The sequence below is a fragment of the Rhinatrema bivittatum genome, chromosome 1 (genome assembly GCF_901001135.1).
Source record: "Rhinatrema bivittatum chromosome 1, aRhiBiv1.1, whole genome shotgun sequence".
Classification (NCBI taxonomy): Eukaryota; Metazoa; Chordata; class Amphibia; order Gymnophiona; family Rhinatrematidae; genus Rhinatrema; species Rhinatrema bivittatum.
The window spans coordinates 555,947,995-555,966,503 of NC_042615.1; the positions used below are offsets into that span (position 1 = coordinate 555,947,995).

At 45.8% G+C, this 18,509-nt stretch overlaps 1 long non-coding RNA gene across 1 annotated transcript in view; it reads left to right on the forward strand.

Annotated features, from left to right (window-relative positions):
- Window positions 1-18,292, forward strand: part of LOC115081545 — a 34,913-nt gene extending 16,621 nt beyond the window's left edge. Inside the window, exon 3 of the long non-coding RNA XR_003853827.1 lies at window positions 17,717-18,292. This is a non-coding gene — a long non-coding RNA (uncharacterized LOC115081545). The remainder of the gene's footprint in view (window positions 1-17,716) is intronic.
- The last annotated feature ends 217 nt before the right edge of the window (window positions 18,293-18,509 follow it).

An 18,509-nucleotide genomic window follows, 5' to 3' on the forward strand; every position in this document is an offset into this window, starting at 1 on the left:
TGGAAAAATTAAACTGGAACTTAACATGAGAAATTGGGGGTTCAAAGGTCGTAGTAGGTAAAACATGGGGAATAGGGATGTGCAGAGGGATGCCATACGTTGCATTCGGGATTCGTATTTGTCGAGGGGCAGATACGTTGCATTCGGCAAGGGGGCCCCCCGATACATTTATACTTTAATTCTATTTGTTTCCCTGCTAAAATTTAATTAACTACAACCCCCCCCCCCCCCCAAGACTTACCAAAACTCCCTGGTGGTCCAGCGAGGGGTCCGAGAGCCATCCCCTGCACTCACACCCTCAGCTGTCAGTTTCAAAATGGTGCCAATAGCCTTTGACCTACTATGTAACAGGGGTTACCAGTGCCATTGGTCAGCCCCTGTCACATGGCCATCAGCACCATCTTGTGCCCTACCATGTGACAGGGGCTGACCAATGGCATCGGTAGCCCCTGTGACATAGTAAGGGCAAAGGCTATTGGTGCCATTTTGATTACTGGCAGCCAGCGGCCCGAGTGCAGGAGATCACTCCCGGACCCCTGGTGAACCACCAGGGACTTTTGGAAAGTCTTGCGGGACCCTCCTGACACCCACAAGACTTGGCAAAAGTCCAGTGGAGGTCCGGGAGCGACCTCCTGCACTCCAGCCGGTTTGTGAACCAAGCTAAGCAGATGTTGCTTAGGTTTAGGGAAAGAGGGTACCCTCAATGGGTTCTTCGTAGATCGGTCAAACACACCCTTTATGTTAATAGGCTGCCGGTTTCAAAATGGTGCTGATAGCCTTTGACCTACTACTGGTGCCATTGGTCAACCCCTGTCACATGGCCATCGGTGCCATCTTGTGCTCCTACCATGTGACAGGGGCTGACCAATGGCACCGGTAACCCCTGTGACATAGTAGGTCAAAGGCTATCGGCACCATTTTGAAACCAGCAGCCGAGGGTGTGAGTGCAGGGGATGGCTCCCGGACCCCTCGCTGGACCACCAGGGAGTTTTGGTAAGTCTTGGGGGGGTTAGGAGGGTGGGGGGGTTGTTTAAATTGGCTCCTTTAGGTGGCCAAATAATTCGGCAAAGATTTGTTGTATTCGTGGGGAATCGCAATACGTTTCACTTCCCCATGAATAAAATGAATAGGGCCCTATACGTTGCGGATTCCTAATTCGTAGGGAATGAAGGACTTTGTGAGTCTAACAACATTGGATCCTTAAGGTATGAGTGGACCAGAATGTCTCTAAGATTTCTTCCCTGACGAAAAGAAAATCGAAGGGGGCAATCAAAAACCTTGTGTAAGGCTAACATAGACCAATAACAACTTATAATTGTGGTAATACTCCGTACATGAGTTGAAAAGGGCAGAATGCAATTAATGCATGCATCAGATGTTCTAGCTTTGGGAATGAAAAGAAGATCTTGATTAACATAAAGGGCGTGTTTGACCGCTCTACGAAGGACCCATTGAGGGTACCCTCTTTCCCTAAACCTAAGCAACATCTGCTTAGTTTGGGTCATAAAATCTGATCTTGAAGAGCAGAAGCACTGAAGTCTAAGTAGCTGACTAGCCGGCATGTTCATCCTTAAAGCAGAGGGGTGATGACTGTCAAAACTTAGAAGTGTGTTATGGTCTGTTTCTTTACGAAAAATAGATGTTATAAAGGATCCAATGTTGTTAAGGATCCAATGTTGTTAGACTCACAAAGTCCTTCTGGTCACCAACCATGTGGACACTGCTCTGTCTGTCCCCATGTTTTACCTACAATGACTTTTGAACCCCCAATTTCTCATGTTAAGTTCCAGTTGAATTTTTTCACTACCTGCCAGTCCAGGGGAGTGATTTATGTGTTACCTGCCCCTGTCCTAAACTTTATTTGGTAAGACTACTTGCCAGGTCCGTACTCGGATCATTGAACATTGATCGAACATTAGAACAGGATGAGAAACAGCCCCCCTAGTATCTCACTGGCTTATGTTAGGACATTCTGAAATTGAGCTCAAGTTCTTTGTCATTGACGTGTTGCCTCCTCCATCTCGGGGCGGCAATTTTTCCGAAATGTTGATCTGCAGGAAGCAAAAATGGATTTACAAACTTAAATGCCTTTCCCCTATGGGATTAAATAATGAAATAGAATGGCAATATTTCATCTACTAGCCTGTATTTATTTTTGTTATTTTTCATTATACATTCTTTTGTTGTTATTTCTGCTTCATGATTGGATGACTCCTTCTGAACTGCCTTTCCTCCATTGGTTTATTTCTTGGGCCAAAACTGTAGTCCCTTTAAATGTTTGAGTCTGTCTTCACTGCCTGCTCTCCTTGCTGTGTCAACTGTTTGAATGTGGCTTTTCATATAAGGTATGTTTTAGCGGCATAATATCTGAATACGGTACCAGTTTGTTTGGTCCTTTTCGTTAATAATATTATCAATATTTTATGTTTCAGATGTTAAAAATCTTTATTATCTACTGTCCCTCCCGACGCAGCCTTTTGGCGAAACATGGGGTCTGTGTCAGGGGACCCTATTGAGAACTGCTATGCTTGACAGATGAGCAATGGAGTTGCTGTTTTGAAAGCAAAATTAAATATGTTTTGCTTTTTACAAATCTATTTAAGTCTGGACCTCTTCAATTTTTGTGCATCTCCTTGGGTATTTGGATATTTAATTATTGGAGTGCATTTTCCCAGTTCCATTTTTGTGGTTTTGGATTTCCCCTAACTTTGCTAGACAGACTGTCTGAATATGGACCTTTGTGTGACTAAGAACATAAGAAGATTCTATATTGGGTCAGACTGAGGGTCTCTTGGGCCCAGCATCCTGTTTCCAATAGTGGCCATCCAGGATACCAGTACCTGGCAAGTATTCAAACATTATATAAGTCTCATGCTGCTAAAGCCGGTAATAAGCAATGGCTATTCCCCGGATAACTTGATTAATAGTGGTTCATGGACTTCTCCTCAAGGAGCTTGCCTGATTGGGAATTCCTGAGAAGCCACAAATGCCAAAGGGGGGAGGGGGCATGGAGTATTTAAGTACATAGCCATCAGATTGATTAATTCAAGAATTTAATTAAAAGTATGCATACAGAATGGCTCCGAACTGCCTATATCATCTGATAATAACCAGGCCGTGGATGCAATATAACATAGGAAGATAAATAAATAAAACTTTAAAAATGCCTGCTTGCCAATACTGGAAATTTGAAACTAAGACTGGATAGTCTGAATGTATGGCACTGTGTAGCCAAGGATCTTACTGGCTTATGCTGTCTTTATGCTACCATCCTTAATAGAAGGCATGAAGAGTACCATATGTGGAACAGCAGTTACTATCCTTTGCAGAAGGCATGGGGTAACCAGCACACAGCAGCTGCTATCCTTAAGATAAGGCATGTGGGTAACCTGCACAGAGTGGCAGCTACTACCTCTAATAGAAGATATGGGGATAACCTGTGTTGAGCAGCAGTAGTTACTACTACTTGTTCATGAAGACTGACTGCAACCAGTTTAAATACTTGGAAGGTGTGATCTCCTAAATTGCACATGGCACTCTAAATAAGGACTGACAGGTTAGAAACCAGGAAACAATCATCTTTTTTGCCTGACACATTATCTCAGACATATAAAATCATTCCTGCTCTAAGGCCTGAAGGGCTTTACTGTACAATCCACCCCCAAATCCCTGCTGAAGGTCTCTCCATCTCCACCCACAAGCCTGGGCCCAGTCTGGCCCCGCCACTGGATAACATAGTAATGACAGTAGAAAAAGGCCAAAATGGTCCATCTAGTCTGCCCAGCAAGCTTCCAAAGGTAGTAACTGCCACTCCGTGCAGGTTACCCCCATGTTTCCTTTAAGGGTAGTAACTGCCAATCCGTGCAGGTTACCTCCATGTTTCTCTTAAGGGTAGTAACTGCCGCTCCATGCAGGTTACCCCCATGTTTCTCTTAAGGGTAGTAACTGCCGCTCTGTGCCAGTTAAGCTTTTTTATTTATTCCCATCCTCTAGCCTTTTAGGGATCCACAGTATTTATCCCATGCCCCTTTGAAATCCTTCACAGTTTTAGTTTTCACCACTTCCTCCGTAAGGGCATTCCAGGCATCCACCACCCTCTCAGTGAAGAAATATTTCCTGACATTGGTTCTTAGTCTTCCTCCCTGAAGTTTCAAATCATGACCCCTTGCTCTACTAAATTGTTTCCAATGGAAAAGGATTGTGTTACGCTTGGGCTGAGTTCAGGGGTAGTGAACACCACCCAAAAGGGTGGCTCCAGGTGGAGAGAGACAGGGATGGATGGAAACCGTGTCTGGGTCCCGGCTGGGTCAGGGCAGACAGCAAGTAGCAGTGTCTGGGTCTAGGCTGGGTCAGGGCAGGTGGCAGTTAGCAGGGTCTGGGTCCAGGCTGGGTCAGGGCAGGAGGCAGATAGCAGTGTCTAGGTTCAGGCTGGGTCAGGGCAGGCGGCAGATAGCAGTGTCTAGGTTCAGGCTGGATCAGGGCAGGCGGCAGATAGCAGTGTCTAGGTTCAGGCTGGGTCAGGGCAGGAGGCAGAGCAAGGCAGGTCAGAAGGCCCGTAGGCCACACACACACAGAAGGCCCGTAGGCCAGACACCGTAAGCGGGGCAAGGCAGGTCAGAAGGCCCGTAGGCCACACACCGTAAGCGGGGCAAGGCAGGTCAGAAGGCCAGTAGGCCACACACACACAGAAGGCCCGTAGGCCACACACCGTAAGCGGGGCAAGGCAGGTCAGAAGGCCCGTAGGCCACACACACACAGAAGGCCCGTAGGCCACACACCGTAAGCGGGGCAAGGCAGGTCAGAAGGCCCGTAGGCCACAGACGCACAGAAGGCCCGTAGGCCACACACCGTAAGCGGGGCAAGGCAGGTCAGAAGGCCCGTAGGCCACACCCACACAGAAGGCCCGTAGGCCACACACAGTAAGCAGGGCAGAGAGCCCGTAGGCCAAACACACACAGACAGTAGAGCAGAGGGCCCGTAGGACTGCACGCACAGTAAGCAAGGCAGGGCATGGCAGAAGGTCCGAAGACCATACACAGCACAAGGTAGAAGGCCCGAAGGCCGCGCAAGGCAAGGCAAGGCAAGGCAAGACAGAAGGCCCGAAGGCCGCGCAAGGCAAGGCAAGGCAAGACAGAAGGCCCGAAGGCCGCGCAAGGCAAGGCAAGGCAAGACAAGACAGAAGGCCCGAAGGCCACGCAAGGCAAGACAAGGTAGAAGGCCCGAAGGCCACGCAAGGCAAGGCAAGGCAAGACAAGGTAGAAGGCCCGAAGGCCACGCAAGGCAAGGCAAGGCAAGACAAGGTAGAAGGCCCAAAGGCCACGCAAGGCAAGGCAAGACAAGGTAGAAGGCCCAAAGGCCACGCAAGGCAAGGCAAGACAAGGTAGAAGGCCCGAAGGCCACGCAAGGCAAGGCAAGACAAGGTAGAAGGCCCGAAGGCCACGCAAAGCAAGGCAAGGCAAGACAAGGTAGAAGGCCCGAAGGCCACGCAAGGCAAGACAAGAGAAAAGGCCCCAAGGCAAGGCTAGGCAAAGCAAGGTCAAAGGACCACACGCACAGCAAGCAAGGAAGGCTAGAGCAGGGAGCCCAGGTGAGCTCGATGCCGAAGCACCGAGGGAACTGTCAGGCAGGGTTATAAGGGAAAGCCCAGAACATAGAGAGGAGAAGGGAGATAGACTGGGCCTGTCAGGAGAGCCAGCTCTAGAGGGACCCCTGGTGGTGAGGCGGTTGCACAGCAGCCATAGCCGTAACAGATTGTTGACGGCCATGGATCATTAAAACCTTTCAAGTATCTGAAGGTCTGTGCCATATCACCCCTGCTCCTGCTCTCCTCCAAGGTATACATATTCAGGTTCTTCAACCTCTTCTCCTAAGTCATTCGATGGAGACCACCCACCATTTTGGTCGCCCTTCTCTGGACCGCCTCCATCCTGTCTCTGTCTGCTTTGAGATATGTCTCCAGAACTGAACACAGTACTCCAGGTGAGGCCTCACCAAGGACCTGTACAAAGGGATTATCACTTCCCTTTTCTTACTAGATATTCCTCTCTCTATGCAGCCCAGCATTCTTCTGGCTTTGGCTATCGCCATGTCACACTGCTTCGTCGACTTCAGGTCATTAGACACTATCACCCCAAGGTCTCTTTCCTGCTCCGTGCACATCAGCCCTTCACCCCCCCAACGCATATAGTTCTTTCGGATTACCACACCCCAGATGCATGACTCTGCATTTCTTGGCATTGAATCCCAGCTGCCATATCTTCGACCACTCTTCCAGCTTCCTTAAATCCTGTCTCATTCTCTGTACTCCTTCCGGCATGTCCACTCTGTTGCAGATCTTATTATCATCCGCAAATAGACAAACTTTACCTTCTATCCCTTCCGCAATGTCGCTCACGAAGGTGTTGATCAGAACCGGTTCCAACACCAATCCCTGTGGCACTCCACTTAACACCATTCTCTCTTCAGAGTAGGTTCCATTTACCATCACCCGTCTTCTATCCATCAACCAGTTTGTAATCCATGCCAACATCTTGGAGCTGACGCCCAAGCTTCTCATTTTGTTGAGCCTTCTGTGTGGGACTGTATCAAAAGCTTTACTAAAATCCAAGTAAATTACATTGAGCGCTCTTCCTTGATCTAGCTCTCTAGTCACCCCATCAAAGAAATCAATTAGATTCATCTGAAAAGACCTTCACCTGGTGAATCCATGCTGCTTCTGATCGAACAACCCACTTGATTATAGATAGTTCACTATCCTTTCTTTCAGCAGAGTCTCCATTAATTTTCCCACCACCGAGGAGATGCTAACTGGCCTGTAGTTTCCAGCCTCTTTTCTGCTCCCACTCTTGTGAAGCGAGACCACCACCACTCTTCTCCAGTCACTAGGCACTACACCCTTTTCCAAATATCTATTGAACAGGTCACACAGTGTACCCGCCAGCACATCAGTGAACCTCATCAGGCCCCATGGCTTTGTCCACTTTCAGTTTTCTTAGCTCTTCCCATACATTATCTTCCATAAATGGAGTTTTGTCTACTCCACCCCCTTCTACAGTCTTGATAACAAATGACAGTCCTTCTCCAGGGTCTTCTTTTGTGAAAACTGAACTGAAGTGTTTGTTTAATATTTCTGCTAATTCATCATCTCTCTCCACCCATTGATCCTTATCCCCTTTCAATTTCACTATACCACTATGTACTTTTCTCCTTTCTCTGATATATCTGAAAAATGTTTTGTCACCTCGCTTTATCTCCTTGGCAATCCTTTCATCTGCCTGACTTTTTGCTTTCTTGATTACTTTTTTCATCTCCCTCATTTTTTCCAGATAATCCTCTCTGTGTTCCATTTTTTGGGATTCTTTATATTTCTTAAACACTGCTTTTTTGCTTTCATTACATCAGCCACCTCCTTTGTGAACCAGATTGGATTCTTATTTCTCTTACTTTTGTTTACTTTTCTAACATACAGATTTGTTGCTTTTGTAATTGCTCCTTTTAGTTTGGCCCACTGTTGTTTGACCTCTCCCAATTTCTCCCAGTCTTCAAGCTCTGCCTCCAGATGTTTCCCCATTTTGACAAAGTCTGTTTTTTTGAAGATCAAAACTCGGGTCTTTGTGACACTTCTTTGGATCCTATTTGCAATATCAAACCATACTGTTTGATGATCACTGGTGCTGAGATGGGCACCCACCCGGACATTAGAGACATTTACCCCATTAGTGAGCACTAGGTCAAGTAAAACTCCCTCTCTCGTGGGTTCCTTTACCATTTGTTTGAACAGAGCCCCTTGCAGGGCATCCACTATCTCTCTACTTCTGTTAGATTCTGCAGAAGGGATTCTCCAGTCCACGTCCGGCAGATTAAAGTCACCAACAATCACCACTTCCCCCTTCTTTCCCATCTTTATAATGTATTTGATCAGATCTCTGCCTAGTTCTTCCATTTGAGTCGGAGGCCTGTACACCACTCCAGTAAAAATGTATGTACTGTCATCTTTTTTTTAGGATGGCCCATTATGCTTCTTCTCTACCCTACTTTCCTTGCAGTTCAGTTGCTTGAATATTATTTTTGATATAATGTGCTACTCCTCCCCCTTTTTTGTCCTTTCTGTCATTCCTTAACAAGTTATAGCCCGGTATTTCCATATCCCAGTCTTGAGAATCTGTGAACCATGTCTCCATGACAGCAACAACGTCCAAGTCTGCCTCCACCATTAAGGCCTGAGTCTGGGATTTTATTACCCAAACTGCGAACATTTGTAGTCATAGCTTTCCAGTTTTTCTCCCTTGCTATGTTGCACTTCCTAAGAACCTTTTCTTTTTTTTTGAGCTGATTGATTATGTTATTTTCATTTCGCATGTCCATCACAGGTCTTATTCTGCCAGAACCTATTGTTATCCAATTGATTCTGGGTTTTTGAATCCTGGATGTCTGATAACACTGTGTGAGTGGGGGGTTGAGGTACAGGTTGCTGTAAACGGGGAAGGTGGATGCCTGATTGTCACATGTCTAGTTCTACCTGAGTCCATTGTAAAACTTTTTTTCCTGGGATTCCGCAACCGCTGTGGGAGATGGGTGATGGATAGGTGCTTCAAGGAAGGAGAGGTTAATTGAATCATGGCCAATTGCTCCCTTAGATGGATCAGCTCCATTTTAATTTTAGACAGCTGAAGGCAAAAGGGACAGCCCTTGGCTCTCCAAATGATAGGCTTTGGGAAATAAGCACCACAATTGTTGCAATAACCATTATCCCATGAGCACTGCTACTAGGACATATTTCTTCTAATTCATCCCTTCTCGTGTTTTTTTATTATTATTATTATTATTATTATGTTTTAGTAGCCAATGGGCAGTGTCTGTATAGCATAATATGGCTCTCCTACAACTTCCAAATCTGGAAGGCCCAAATCAAAAATATGGACCTGATTAACATGGCTGCCGCACCATACCAATCACTGCTCAGTCCCCTGACCCAATCCTTTTCACATGGATGTTCTATTCCTGCCCTCTCTAGCTGGCTGCCATGCTACCAGTTGTCCCCCCGAACCATGTACCAGACCACACACTGCCCACTCACTGATGTAGCTGTATGCACCAGTCCCCAAAACTCCATCTAAGACTCATGATAGAGACATCTCATTGCCCTACAAAATCCTCTTAGCAACAGTGTTGGCAATGCTGGCATACACACTCATTTTTTCTGCCAAAGAGCTGACCCTGCTCCACCACAGACACACCCGCTCCTGGGATGTACATACAGCAGAACAGTGATGCTCTTTTATTTTAACAGGTGCTCCCAAGGTAGGTTGAAGAAGAGGCCCTTTCCATCTCAACCCAAAGTGCATTGGACAGTCATTATACAGAGTCTGAATTGAACAGTGCAGGCCATGAAAAAATACCCCTCAGGCAGCCCAGGGTCCAGCAATTGCTGGTGTGAGACCACAGGAAATGCTCCTTGAAGTCACCATTGAAAAAAATGTTCTCCAAGAAACCAAAGATGCTCTCTGGCATAGCACACCCCCATGCTAAGACAGCGCCTTAACCACTGGAAGGAGGAAATGCAGGTGACATGGAGGCCTTGAATAATGACCTGGGGCACCCATTTCGCTGGGCGGTGAGTCCTGCTTGTATGCCGGGGGAGAGCTGAATTAAATGGGGGTGTGGGGCTGAAGGCCCCAAACAGATGGCCTGTCTCAGCAATAGCCTACAATAAGGTCAGACATCTGGCCCAGCCCCATATACCAGAAGCGACTAGAGGCAGAAGGCCTTTACTGGGGAACGGGAGAAAGAGATCTGCCAGAGGGAAGGATGAATCTTACCCAAAATCGATGCAAGGAAAACCACCGTAAGAAGAAACACTTCACTCAATATGAAGGGAGAGGAGGGACAACTGCCTGCACAAGCTCTCTGAAGAGCTACCCCGGTTGCACCATCCAGGCATCTGAGGCTATGAAGGGCTTGCCGATGTGAAACATGTCAGGCCAACTAGTGAAGCATATTCCCAGGCTGCAAAAAAAACCAAGCAAGGAGAACCTCACCTCTGAGGACAGTGCACCACCAAGCTGTGAGGCTCACTCAGTCTTGCCCCTAATCTGGTTGGCAGAGCAGGCTGAATCAGGAGCCAATGTAGGCCACAGAAAGGGGAAGGAAAGGGAGCTGCAATAACATGACCTTGCCTCAAAAAAAAACAATGAAAGAAAAGGTTGGTGGGTGGGGGAGTTGAACTAGCTTTTCCCCATCTCCCCTTGAAGGTGGAGCACACCCAAGGTCGTGGCCTCCCCCTTTAATAGGGGATGGGGGCTCCTTTAATTTATATAAAATAGTATTAAGTTCTTGTAATGAAACATAGTTAAAAGAATCCAGAAACTGGTAGAATTACAGTATAGCCATCTAAAGTAGGATGCAAACCAGGTAGTAAAGTTTCTTCTCATAAAGCAGAGATGATGGCAAAGATGTCTTAATCATTTTGATAGACATGAGTGTTGCAATTCATCTAGTTGATCATCAGTTACCCTTAACATGGCTTGCCAAACTTCATTTCAAAGCTTCAGTACTGGTCTGGTTTAAATCTTTTGTGACAAATCTTTCATATTAAGGTAATTGGACTGCTGAATTATCTTTCTCTAGGCCGTTAGTTTGTAGGGGTCCCACAAGAATCTAATTCTTGCTTCACTTTTGTTCAATCTGTTTTTGGCTTCTTTTGCTACTTTAATTCAAAGCTCAGGATACGGCTGTTTATTGTGTGCAGATTACATTCTCATGGTAGACTATGATGTAATTGGGGACATGGAGAATTTGGGAAATTTTAATAACTGCCTTGATTTGATTGCTTAGTGGTCGTTGTTTCATAAATTGAATGTTAACCATGACAAATCAGAGGTGCACTAGATTAATAGGTGGAATATACCTTTGAACACTCCTCTTCACATAGCAAGAGATGATATCCCAGTGAGAGAGATGGTGTTACCCTTGTCTGTTAAGATTTATGCTTAAGTTTACTATGTCTCAAGATTTTAGCTGTGGTACCATCTTCTTTCTTTAACATTTGTTTTGTATGCCAATTGAAGCCATTCTTGGAATAACATGAATTTAGAGCTCTTGTTCGTGCCTTACTGTTATTGCAAATGTATTGTTTATAACATTTTCTATCAAGGGACTTCGGGTATACTGACCAAAGTCTTCTGGTCTTATAAAATACTGCTGCATGATTTATTATAGAGTTAAAGAAATATGATTATGTTCACTTTGCACTGGAAAAACTACATTGGCTGTTGTCTCTAGCTTGTTTTAGGTATACAATTGTATGTCTTGTTTTTAAAACACTTCATAGGGGCCAGCTGCAAACTGGTTTAACCTAATAGCTTACCATCATCCACTGAGGGCATTATGGTCTTTCAAGGGACAGTAACTTTCAAATTAGCGCACGGGCTTATTTTGGCACGTGTGTATCAGTGTGCGCCCAGGGATAGGGCCATTTTATAACTTGTGTGTGTATATGCATGCATGTTATAAAATAGCCTGGCCTTATGCACATGTGCACCAAACTTTAAGTGGATGTTGACATGGGTGCACAAATCCTGCTTCTACCGTGCAAGTCAGGGATTTAAAAAGGGGCGCGCACCCATGTCATTGCCAGTTTCACCAGTTCTTCCACCAGTTTGCCCAGTGAAGAGCTATGTCCTCCAAACCCCCCTAGTTTAATAACCTTTACTCCCCCCAGTTAGCCCAGAACCTTAAAAACCCTTAAAACTCCATAGCAGAAGTAAACTTACAAGGCAGTAGACCTGTGTGCACTCAGGTGCATAAGTACTTTCATGTACATCTCTCAGTCCTGCCCCGGAGCACTCACACCCTAACCAGATTCCGCCCAGACCCCTTTATGAATCAGAGCAAAATGGGTATGCTGAAGGATGTATGTACATATCTGGGTGGCTTTTACAATATGGTGAGCACACACAAGCCCAACTTGTTCACACATCCCCTAATTGATGTACATGCTGGGCTTTTAAAATTCATCTAAAAAATGATCTTCTTGTGGTACACTCAAGGATTAGATGCTACTCCTTTGCTTACAAGGGTCCATTATCGTTGAATACTTTACCAAACATAACTCCTGCAGCCGCGACTGTAGTGTCGTCCCTGACTTTGTCCCTCCAACTCCCCTACTCCAACCATCCCGATCACAACTATTTGACCTGTGGCCATACATGCCTACATTCTTATTGAAATGGAATAAAGATGAACAAAGATCTCGGATAAAAAGGGTCGTAGCTTTAATAACAATATGTATATATACAATATACATATACCCCTAGACAAACTAGTACCCGGACCGATAGGGCAGTTGCCAAGATCAGTCTCCACCACCTCCACCATCCGGCGCAATAACCAAGCAAGGCAGCAAACAAGACCAGGCTATACCACCATCTCTGCCGCCTACCTTAATAACAAAGCAAGCAGCATCAAACTCGGGCCCCCTGTCTCGACCCCAAGCAAGGGGGTCCATCAACCTCCGGCATACGAAACACCCTGCCCTGCGCTGCCCATGGCACCAGTCCACTGCTGACCTGGACCGTGATGCCTGCCTGCACCACGTCCATAATGCCCCTACCAGCCTGGGTAACCACCTCCCCATTTCGCTGTGACAACCCTACAATTGCACATTTCACCATTGTGTGACTAGCTAACATATGCTACTATCTGCCCCCATTTGCATATCTCAACAGTAAACATGCCATGCTGGCTACCATTGGGTGCTATCTATCTCATATACAAGCTATGAAATACAGATTAACCAAATGTTCTAATAGCTATAAAATTGACCAACAAACAAAACTTCTAACATTAATTGACCAGCAATTTCCTGTACAAGGTAAAGGGGGTGGGTGGGTATGCTGGTCATGAAGGAAGAGGCTGAATGCGCCTAGGTCATCACCTTTTAAAGGGAAATGCAATGTCATCCTCCTGTGACTGCTCCTCCTATCCCCCCTGGCCGGCTTTGCCACCGTCGCGCCAAGTGGCAGAATGAAGGTAATCCACACAACGGGTCAGACTTGATCGGGCGGCCACGTGTGGCACACGGTTACTTTTGGGCTCTGGGCACAGGCCTACTCATATTTGCACTGAGGCCAAGTATTCCAAATGTGTATTTAGGCCAACTATTCTAAAGAGGAGGCTTGTCTTTTCAACCAGGCATTTAGTTAGCTCATAAGACATACATTTGTGACATACTTGGTTGTCATTACAGCTGGCTGTAATTGTTGAAGTTGATTTTATGTATTGTTTTTAGTTATTTATTTGCCTTGGGTTATGTATAGTCGTGATTTAAGCTCCTTGATTTTTGTAGCAGGAGGTGGAGAGCTCTTATTGTTTTGTTTATTTTAAACTATCTCATGTTACTTTGCTTTATTGTTATCTGCATTATGATTATAAATTTGTAATCTGCCTGGAGTTGGTGATAATGAGGCCAATATTTATTTTTAAATAAATGAATGTCCAATTTTTGCCTGATCATGAATTATGTTTTGTTTAATTTTTATGTTTTGACTTACTATTTGTTGATTTATTTTATTGATGTTTATTATTGTTTATGATTGACTAGGCTTTTATAAGCTTGCATGTTTTTATCTGTTGTATTTTTTTACTTTTTATTTTTATTTTTATTGCTATGAAATGTTTGTTTGGAGACAACGTTCAAACAACTATTCATGATGCAATGTATTGAAAGCAAGTATTTCAATGTATTGAACATACATACTTTTTCTACCTACTTTAAAAATACATATATGCATATATTTTATGCAAGAAAATAAAGTAGCACTTATTTTCAAAAATCCAATTTATGCACCTAGTAGACATATTTTAAAACAGTGTGTAATTGAAATAAACAAGTTTGCTAGTCCACCAGTTTGCCTAGTATTTGTTGTGCTGGAGATGGACTCTTGGCCTGGTGCAGGATTGGCACAGCCCTCCGGTCAGACCCAGAGAGCGCCTGCCACCAGGAGGCGGAGCACAGGAGGAGATAGAGGCTTGCTGGAGCTTCGCCAATACCAACCCGGGGTTCCCTCAGGTTGAGCCCTTGGTTACCCTGGCTGCTTGGACTTAGGTGGGCCTCGCAGGGGCGTGCCCACCATGAACAAGGGTGCACGGTCAATGTCCAGGCAAAAATGCTTAGAGGTCACAGGAGGCCAAAATAGAGTGTCCGAGTGGATAGCGAGGATCAAGGCCAGAGTATCAGTCCAGAATGGTCAGCCGAAGCATATTCAATACCTTTAGTCAATCCGGGAGTAGATGGGTCAGGCAGAGGTCAAGTTCTAGGCAGTGGTCAGACAAAGTTAGTGTACAGGCAGAGATCAGGTTCCAGGCAGCGATCAGACGTGGTCAGTGAACAGAAGAGGTCAAGATCCGGGCAGCAGTCAGACGAGGTCAGGAGAAAGCAAAGGTCAGTACCGTGAGATCAGTCCGAAGGGTACTACCAGGAATGGAGAGACGAAGGAACAGGAGACGCTGGAATAGGAGACGCTGGAACAGGCAAACTAGACAACACCGGACTGTACGACCTGATTGCCAAGGCAGGGACCATGGGTCTGAGCCCTGCCTTATATATGGTGGTTCTGTGATGTCATCAGCGTACGCCTCCCGGGGTTTTCCCACGCTTTCCCCTTTAAAGGGCTGCAGGTTGGCCGTGCGCGCGCCTAGGGGTGGAGCCGAGGACGTGGAGCCCCGACAGGAGCTCTGCTGGGAGGCCTGTACTGGAGACTGAGAGCAGGGGAGCCGGGGATGCCACGAACTGGCTGCGGCTGCAGAGAAAGAGAGCCCGGAGCTCATGGATGGGAGAGCAAGGTGAGCAGGGCCGGCCGCAGAGCAGATGTGGCCGGGACGCCCAACAGTATTTATCCAGTTCATCGTGATTCTCTGAATCTGCAGCCTGAACATCCTCCAGTTCACCCAGATCTCCCACTCAGCCAATACTACACATTAAACAAGTCTGATATCAATTACGCAAAATAAGTAACTGGTATAAAATTACAAGAGTAAATTGACAAATTAGAAGAATAAATGTCATTTAAAATAGCAACTTATATACACATAACTGTTGGCCTAGTCCTGGAATATCCCTAGACTGCTCCTTTTTATGCACATATATGTGTGCAAGAAATGTAAAGTATATGCATATTTTTCATTTACAAAATAGTGATTAAGCTTGTACAAGTTACTTACATGTGTATATGATTATTTTTATGTGCGTATTTCTTTGAAAATTAATTCCAGTTTGCTTATATATATTAATATTTGGGTTAACTGCTTTGATTGCTGTTAAAGAGCAATGTGCAAAATAATTGTAACACTGTGCAAATAAGCAACCAGAATTAAACACGGAGGTATTTTTTACAGTATGACAGTAACGTTAAAATATGTGTGATTGCGCCAATGAACACTCGTACATGGGCATGCACGCGCAAAGGAGGGCATTTGGCAATATGTGTGCAAATGTGTGCACTCATTGTAAAATGCACATATGTAGACATAGCCAGTTGAGTGCGTACCTATGCACACGTATGTGCACATAGGTATGTACAAAGGTGCGCACACGCACATGCACACATGCTTCCATGAGGACGGATCTTCATAGCCTTCCAGAGTGTGCCAATGTGAATATGCCTCCACAAGTGCAGCAGCCACATTTAAAAACAGAGATGTTGCTCGTTTGATGTCCCTGGGGGTAGCTAATGAGAAAAGGCTCTTTCCCCACACTGCTTTGAGGCAAAACTTCCCCTGCAGCAGAAAGGCCTGGGAGGACCTACAGCAGACCTTTAATAGGAGAGCCTCCCACCAACATGGGGTATGGCGTGCATGGGGCGGGCTCTATGGATGGGTATGTAGTGCATGGATGGGCTCTAGGCTGGCAGAATTGGCTAAAATATAGCACCAGAGTAAATATGTTTGCCTTTATAATGAACCATGCTTCTCACTTCAGACAGCAGTAGGATAAATTGTAGGGATGTGCAGACCAAAAGTTTAAGTTCATAAGTCCATAAGTCGAAAGGGGGGGTCATTTGCGGTCAATATGGACATATGGAGAATTCCATAAGTTGAGTCTATGTCCATATGTGCAAATAAAAATTTAAACCCCTCACCCGCCTTAATCTCCCCCCCCCCAAGACTTACCAAAACTCCCTGGTGGTCCAGCGGGGTCAGGACGCCATTTCTGAACTCCTTTGCAAGGAGCATGTGAGGTTGGCGTCACGTCGGAGTGACGCGGCGTCACGTGATTCCCCTCGGGTCCGCTCCCGGACCCCTTGTTGGGCCCAAAAGGCACTTTTGGCCAGCTTGGGGGGGTCAGGAGGCCCCCCCAAGCTGGCCAAAAGTGCCGTTTGGGTCCAACGAGGGGTCCGGGAGCGGAACCGCGATGGACCACGTGACGTCGGCGTCACGTCGGAGTGACGCGGACGTCACGTGATTCCCCGCGCGTCCGCTCCCGGACCCTCATGGAACTTTTGGCCAGCTTGGGGAGTTTTGGTAAGTCTTGGGGGGGGGATTAAGGAGGGTGAGGGGTTTAAATTTTTATTTAGATCAACAATCGCGATTTCCAACGTATTCAACATAGCTATGTTGAATAAGTTGGAAATCCGATCGTTTACACCTCATCACTTTTTTAAGTTAAAAAAAAAAAAAGTTGTGTTTTACATTTAAGTTCAAAACGAATGCACACCCCTAATAGATTGTTATATACCATTATAGACGTCCCTGAAACAGTTATAGTACATTCAACTTTTTCATCCTATTTCTTCCTATAGATTGAGGACCTATAGAAGGCCTAGTAGTTGGGGCTATATTTATTTATTTTTATTTATTTGTTTAATTTTATATACCGGCAACCGTTTGCACATCGTGCCGGTTTACAGATAACTTACAACAATGGATATATAGGCAAAGCCTTTACAAGGAACAGTGTTTAACATAAGCTCAGAAACAGAGCAAAAACTAGCAAACTTGTGGAAAGAGGGGTAGGGGTGGTCGAGACAGGGTAGGGGGCGGGGTGGGTGAAAACAGGTACAAAAGGAGTAATATGTACAGGTACAAAAGGAGTAATATGTACAGGAGGTGGCTGGAGTGGCTGCAGGCTTGCCGGGCTAGAGCTGAAGGTCTCTATGAATTTCTTTCTCTAGCCATCAAGGCCATATTCACATGGTCTGTATAGGTCCTGTTTCTATCAGCACACATGTGTGAGCCTACTGCTCTGCATGACCCTGTATTTCCTGTATTTCCTTTCAGCTTACAAAAATCCTCATTCACACACACTTATAGCGAGAAAGCTCCCAGGGTCACAGGGAATGCTGTCATGAAGTTTTCATTGAAAGATTCCCTCTGGCCTAACTGGGAAGCCTTCAATTTCTTCACATGCACTCTAACATTTCTTTGCATGCAAATTATATGGGCTCTACCCACCATAATTGGTATGTACAGCCTCATGGCCCTAGATAACTTGTTATATAGACCACTACAGAGTCAAACACAAAGCCATTGCACAAGCGAGGCAGCATCAAACAACAGGTATTATGAATGTCAAAGGATTTTTCTGTCAGTTAGGCACCACATATATGATGTCGTAGCCTCTTATCTATTGGCTTTTCACTTCACCCTCACCTTCCCAGCTAGAGCAATACCCTCCAACCAAACGGAAATGCATGACACACTATTGCTGTTCTCATCACAGATGACAACTCATCCCCAGAGGAGAAGGACCAGGAGCAGATGACCCAGCCCCAGACCCCAACGATGCAGCTGCCACTGCTGGGGAGGAGCTGCCGACATCAGGAGGAGAAGAAGCAGTGGTGGCGGTCTCCCACCTCCAAGAGGTGCACCCTGGGCCACAGCACTCTTTCCCCATCCCAATAGGGCCTGCTCCCCTTTTGTACCGAGGCAGTAGGGATGCGGAGACACAGACTGGCCAGAATTTGCTGGCCGAGGGAGGCCAGCATCACCCTCGACCTCTCTTGCCAGCCTGGCTGTAGAACCAGGTTCACCTTCAGGAGCACAAACTCCAGGCAATGAGCTTCTTTCTCTGCAACAGTTTGCTGAGGTCATACAGATGACGGTAGAAGAGAAGAGGGTGATACGAGCAGCCCTTGGGGGTTCTGGCTGTTGTATCCACGTGCCAAGCTGTGGTGCCAGAGCCTGGTATTGATGGCCTTAGTTTGGCACCTGGGTGTGTTCCAGCCAGACCCCTAAATCTGCTGTCCCTGGCCCCCTTTTCTGTTCTTGTAAATAGTTTTGGTCCCTAGTTGTTCCTTCCCACCCCTGTCCTATTTTATTTAATGTTTCAAATTAAAGTATATGTTTTCTTTTAAATTTTGATAAAAGTGTTTTATATTTGCAACTTTGTGTGTGTCCTTTATTTTGTAGGGCTTGATGAATTGGTTGCCAGGGATGATCTTGTCTGGTCAGAAACCCCGCTCCAATGCTAAGAGTGACTCTGCACTGAGAGGCTCAATGCCTCTGACTTTCCC